Genomic DNA, 6,298 nt, shown 5'->3' on the forward strand with positions numbered 1-6,298 from the left:
AGGATTCTGAAAGTTGCCTCTCCGATAAATCTGTCATTCTGTAAGAAAGGCCTGATTCCCTGTCTCTTGGAGAGACTCTCTTCTCTTTTGTCTCTCTCTATTTCTCTCTCTCTCTCACGCACGAAAAAAAACACAGCAGGAATAAGGGAAGGAAAACAGAGACATAAAATAATACAGTGCAAAGTCATAGCTGTGAAACCGTCACATTTATCACTTCGGGGTTTCTGTGCAGCTTTGCTAGGGAGCCGCAATTCCCTGAGATCTGAGGTTGATCTACAGAAGAGAGAGGCATTTGCTAAATTTTTGATTCCTGCAAGCTGGCTGTTTTCTAAGCGCAGAAGTGCATCTCCCCAGTTTAAGCAGACAAATCTGTCATTCCAAGTACAATGTTGCCCTGTGACTCACATACCCCTCTTCCTGCGTAAGGAGGGACGCCTCTCCAGCACAACATCCCATTATACTGAGTCAAGGAGCAAACAAGTGTAATGGGGATGAAAGCGGCCCTTTGTCATCCGTGAAACATTTAATACTTTCAAAGTCCTACTGTTCGCCTGGCATATCATACAGCAGGCTCATGAGACCAAATCCAGCACAGGAGGATGGAGAAAGAAAGAAAAAAAAATCTCTCCGGAGTCAATGGAACAGTTGTCAAAGAACAAACGGCTGGTTTATTTAGACAAATGAATCTGTTCGTGATAGTGGATATAAATGTTAAAACGAAACAAAACAGCTCTCTTTTTTAAGGAATTTTGCAGTGGATAGTATTGCTTACCTTCCCCAATCGTGTTTTTTATGTTTGGTTTTTCTGGATTCGTGAACAATAAGATCAGGTAATCAACGGAAAGCAAGTCAATTTATACACACTTGTTTAATTTGCATTGCCTGCTTATTTATTTGCTGTGTAGATTTTCCCTCCTTCCTTGAGGAAAGGCGCACCCTTGAGATATCTTATAAATGTGCAATCTATGTGAAGTAGATCATGCCGGCCACATGACCCGGAAAGCTGTCTGTGTGGACAAACGCCGGCTCCCTCGGCCTGAAAGCGAGATGAGCACTGCACCCCATAGTCGCCTTTGACTGGATTTAACCGTCCAGGGCTCCTTTACCTTTCCAAATTCACATTCAGGGATCACAGCAATGGCCCAGTCTATATATTTGCAGCAGAATGGCCAAGTTCTGAGGTGGCACAATGGATTGCACCACTTTAGGTCGGGTGGAGGGGGCGGGACAGACCACATTTTTAAAAGAGTTGTAAAAATAACTCTGTATCAGAAGAATGCTAGCACGGCAAAGGGAAAGATTCTAGCCCAGCCCATTGTCAGCTGTTCTGTTTTTCTATTTGTAAAAGGTTTTGGTTTGGAATGCATGTGTGAGCATTCACAAATGTTATTCCACCCCACACAATGTGAAGTGGTATAAGCCTTTATCATCTTCTTTTCCAGGACAAAAAGGACCCGTTGAAAGTCCGGTAGAGATTCCCAGGCCGGTTTTCCATTGAGGACAAGAGATAAGGAATTGTATGGACAATATGAAGGCAACTTCCCATTAGATATAATTTTGGACTCCGTGTTGCCTAATCATTGTTTTCTCATCCGCTTCTGCAACTTGTGTATCTCACGTTTGGCAATATTAGTGGCATAAGGCTATATTGTTTGCATACACAGGTCTTGTCAATTGTTTGACGTGCTTAATTCATAAATAAATATCTGTCCTGGGTCAATAAGAATCAGTGGGGGCTGCAGGAAAAAAGAAGGGGGAAAGCATATGATAATGACAGGAGTTCAGCAATGGCAAGGCAAGTGGGTGGGGCGAGCTTCTTGCTTGGGGGGGGGGCGCTTGTGATAAGAATTATACATAGCCAGCTCCTCCTGCTATCTATCTATCTATCTATCTATCTATCTATCTATCTATCTATCTATCTTTACTTACTTACGTACTTACAGATTTATTAACTTTTAAAAGATAGTCTTATTCTTTTTTGGATTTTACAGAATCTGTTTACAAAGTTGCATCTATGGTCTGATGAGCCTCCAAACAGGTCATGTAACAGAACAACACAAAACACGTAAAATACAGTTTTGGTGTTGGGAGCTGTGCCGTTAAGGGTGTTGGGAATGAGAGTCACTGAAAGGAAGAGATTTGTAGAGCACAGCCAGAATTCATTCCTAATCTCCAAGGGTGGGTAGCTTGTTACTTTCCTGCTATTGTTGGACTCCAGCTCCCATCAGCCATGGCCAGCATGGCCAATGGTCAAGGATGACGGGAGCTGTAGTTCAGTAACATCTGGACGTTTCCAGATTTCCCACCTTGCCATAGACAGTATCAGGCTCTGCTTAAAAGAGAGCATTAATAATATTAATTGACCCTGCTGGATTAGGCCAATGGCCAGACTAGTCCGGCTTCCTGTTGTCATTGTGTCCAACCAGAGGATTCTGGGAAGCCTAAAAGCCTTAGGCTCATTATGAGCCAACTATCAATGACACCTGTTATTTTAGGAACATTGAGATCACCTCTCAATTATAAAATTAAGTTTCCAGCCTTTATGATGGCTGAATTAATATTGGAACCACATAAACTGCATCTATGAAGCTTTTGAGACACTGAGCAGCAAACCTTTCCATTTAAAAATAAATAAATATCTCATCCCCTTTTCCACTGGGAAAATGGAGGTTATTGTATTTGCTTTCTAAAACAACTTAATTTAGGTGTGTACACTTTGATATTCAGTATTTCTACAACCGCATTTGGCATTTCCTCAGCTCAGGAGTAAAAAAATTTTTTGGGGGGGAACCATCCATGACTTCAGTATTTGACCTATCGGAGACAACTGTTTCCTTGTTAATCACTGGCTTGCCTCAATAAAATAAGAGTGAATTATTTCATGATGTGCTTTTATGGCGAGAACATTTATACTAGAGATGACATTGCTCATCCAAACGTACGAAGGATTTTCATTTCTACTATTTAGTTGTGGGCCTTTGTAATCAGTATTTGACAACTTAAGGCACTTCATGATGGAGCAATCAATTGGTCCTCTTTGTTAGCAACATTTATGGCATTGTCATCATCGTAAGTAGTTCCAGTAATGAATTTGCTGTATATTACTTGTAATTCATATCTGACCTTGGATGGCAATTATCAGCTTCTCTGTCTGGGATTCCAAACACGCCCCCCCTGCCCCCCATTCATAGCTATGCTATTGATGTTTCATTGTCAGAGTAACCATCAACTTATCTTGCTGGGTAACAATTGTATAAGTTCTTATCCGTGAATTTATCCACACTGTCAAAGCCAGCTTTCAATAATGTTTTAGGGCACTTACTATAGTTGAGGGGAGATGAATGAACTATCAATTAAAGCACTGAATGCTATCCTTCTTCGAGGAAAATAGTATTTTTTTGCCAAACGGATGCAATCAGATACATACGAGTAAAGAAAACGGGAGGGGTGGGGGACTGAGGTAAACACAGGATTCTGTTTTTTTTAAATCTCCATAGCAATCAACTGCAAGAGTTCTTCCCTGACTGAATAGAAACTAACCTTTCTGACAGTAAGAGCAGTTTGACAATGGAATGGTCTCCCTTGGGAGGTGCTGGACTCTCCTTCCTTGGAGGTTTTAAAGCAGAGGTTGGATGGTCATCTGTCAAGGATGCTTTAGCTGAGATTCCTGCATTGCATGAGGTTGGGCTAGATGACCCTCAGGTCCCTTCCAACTCTAAGACTCTATGATTCTATTACTGTATTCACCTATTGCACTAGCTCAGCTCTTGAAGTGTTACAGGATGTTCATCAGCATTCCAATTGCTCACATGTTAAAAACAACAACACAAAACTGGTTGTGTGTAAGGCTTAGGGCAGTGGTGTCCAAACCTTTTTCAAAGAGGGCTAGATTTGATGAAGTGAAGGGCCGTGAGGGCCGACCAAAGGGCCAACCCAAGTTGTTGACCTTTTATTATTATTAAAGATTTGCTTGGTTTACAAAAGTATGAGCAATGTCTCTCTTTTTTTCCAAGTTACATTTTTACAGATCAGTTTCATTTGTTGAGACATTAGTGTTACATTAGGAAGAAAAAGGGGGAAAGAGGGGGATGGGGAAAAGGTGAGTGTGGCGGGGACAGGTGGCGATGTTTCTATTTTACTTAATATATGTGTTGACTTTATTTAGGGTTGGAGTTGTTGAGCTTCTTTTAGGATTAGAGCTGTTGAGGATTTTTTTTAGGATTTTACCCAGGAAATAAACTGCCACAGGGGCCGGATTTAAACGGCGGCAGGCCAGATTAGGCCCCCAAAACGGACTTTGGACATACCTGGCTTAGAGACAGTTAAGAAATGTACACCTGTTTCCTCTGATGAGTATGGATCAGAGCAGCAATGTAAGCCTATATATGTATACTCTGGAGTAAGTCCCACTACAATGGGGTTTACTCCTAGGGAAGTGTGTGGATTGCAGCCTTAGGCTGGATATGCATGATTCATTTGTGAGACATTCATGAAACAAGAAGCTTGGTGACAGAAAGACATTAACAAGTGCCTTAAACTGCAGCAGGGAGGGTGGTGAGGTGGTGACAGAATACTGTAAACAGACAACGATGCCATAAGCAAATCAGAATAAAAAGAAGAGATCATAGCACAGATGAAGAGGCTGATGCCTATATAACAGTATATTCAGTGGTGTTTTTCAAATTGCCAAATTTGAGCAACTGTATTAAAACATACTGTGTATATTATAAACAAACCTCTCTTTTTATGCAATTATGTTGGTCTGATTCATTTTCTGTCTCTTTGTGTTTTCAACCTAAGGTCAGTTTAGTCAGTGCTTCCTCCATGCTCCTCCTGCATTTCTTGATGCGTGAGTTTTCATTTCCCCAGGCAACATATCCTGTCTGTGACTGACAATAGGCTACATTTTGAGCAGAATTAATTCATTGCATCTGCCCATATCTCACTTCCAGTGTGCTTTCTCCTCCTCCTTCTCCAGTTGATGCATCTTTTCTTCATCTCCTGCCTGACCATCAGCTTTAGACTACCACATTTTACTTCCTTCTTTCTCATTAAACAATCTGTTTCTCCAGACATGTGCACCCATGATGCTCTTCCTGTTTGTTCTCTCTTCAATTGGGCAAGCAACTCATGAGGTTGCTTGGGGCAGGAAAATGTATGTGCTGTGGTGAAGCTGCATGGAATCTAAGGGCTGGACCCTGGGATCCCTTATAATGACACAGAATACTTTGGTGATATAATTATGACAGTAACAACTGTACTCAATTTTAAGTGCTGCACGGCTCACACATGACCCAGCAGTTGCTTCCATGTCTGGCAAAGAATGTGGTACAACAGCCCTTGGGTCAATAAAGTGCCTTGAGGTGGCATGATCTATTTAGAAGTACATCCTACTGGGTTCAATGAGGCTTACTACCATTCACTACAAATAGATTCAACTTACAAGAAAGGAGATTCCAACTAAACAACAGGAAGAACTTTCTGACGGTAAGAGATGTTTGACAGTGGACCGGACTCCCTTAGAACAGACATGTCCAAAGTCCGTTTTGGGGGCCTAATCCAGCCCGCCGGTTGGTTTAATCCAGTCCCAATGGCAGTTTATATCCTGGGGTAAAATCCTAAAAAACCCCTCAACTACTTCAATCCTAAAAGAAGCTCAACAACTCCAACCCTAAAAAAAGCACAACAACCCTTCAGTCCTAAAAAAAGGTCAACAACATTGGTTGGCTCTTTGGTTGGCCCCCACGGCCCTTCACTTCATCAAATCTAGCCCTCTTTGAAAAAAAGTTTGGACACTATTGCCTTAGAAGGTGGCGGACTCTCCTTAATTGGAGGCTTTTAAGCAGATGTTGGATGGCCATCTGTCATGGATGGTTTCAGTGGCAGATCTTGGCCTGTATGACCCTAAAATTCGGCACTCTTACACCTCTCATGCTCCATTGTAAATCATAGTTGTGGCGTCCCCAGCAGCACCCCCAAGGCTCTATGCCCAGTGTGACCAAACTGGTTGCACTCCCCAAAAACCACATCTGATGCTCTAGTCGGGATTCCTGCATTGCAGGACATAGGACTAGATGAGCCTCAGCGTCCCTTCCAACTCTACACTTCTATGATATAAACTTGCATAGGGCTGCAACCTTGTATTCAGTCCTTTGTGTCTTTGCAAGGGGGTTGGGTGGGGAGATCACAATTAATTGACTCCACCTACTGTGATCCCTGACTCTGCCTACCAGTAGCTGCCAGTGGGTACCAGCCTCCAGGTTTAGAGGCAACAAGCCTCTAGATACCAATTGCTGGA

This window comes from Podarcis tiliguerta (assembly GCF_965153285.1).
Source record: "Podarcis tiliguerta genome assembly, chromosome: 1".
Lineage (NCBI taxonomy): Eukaryota > Metazoa > Chordata > Lepidosauria > Squamata > Lacertidae > Podarcis > Podarcis tiliguerta.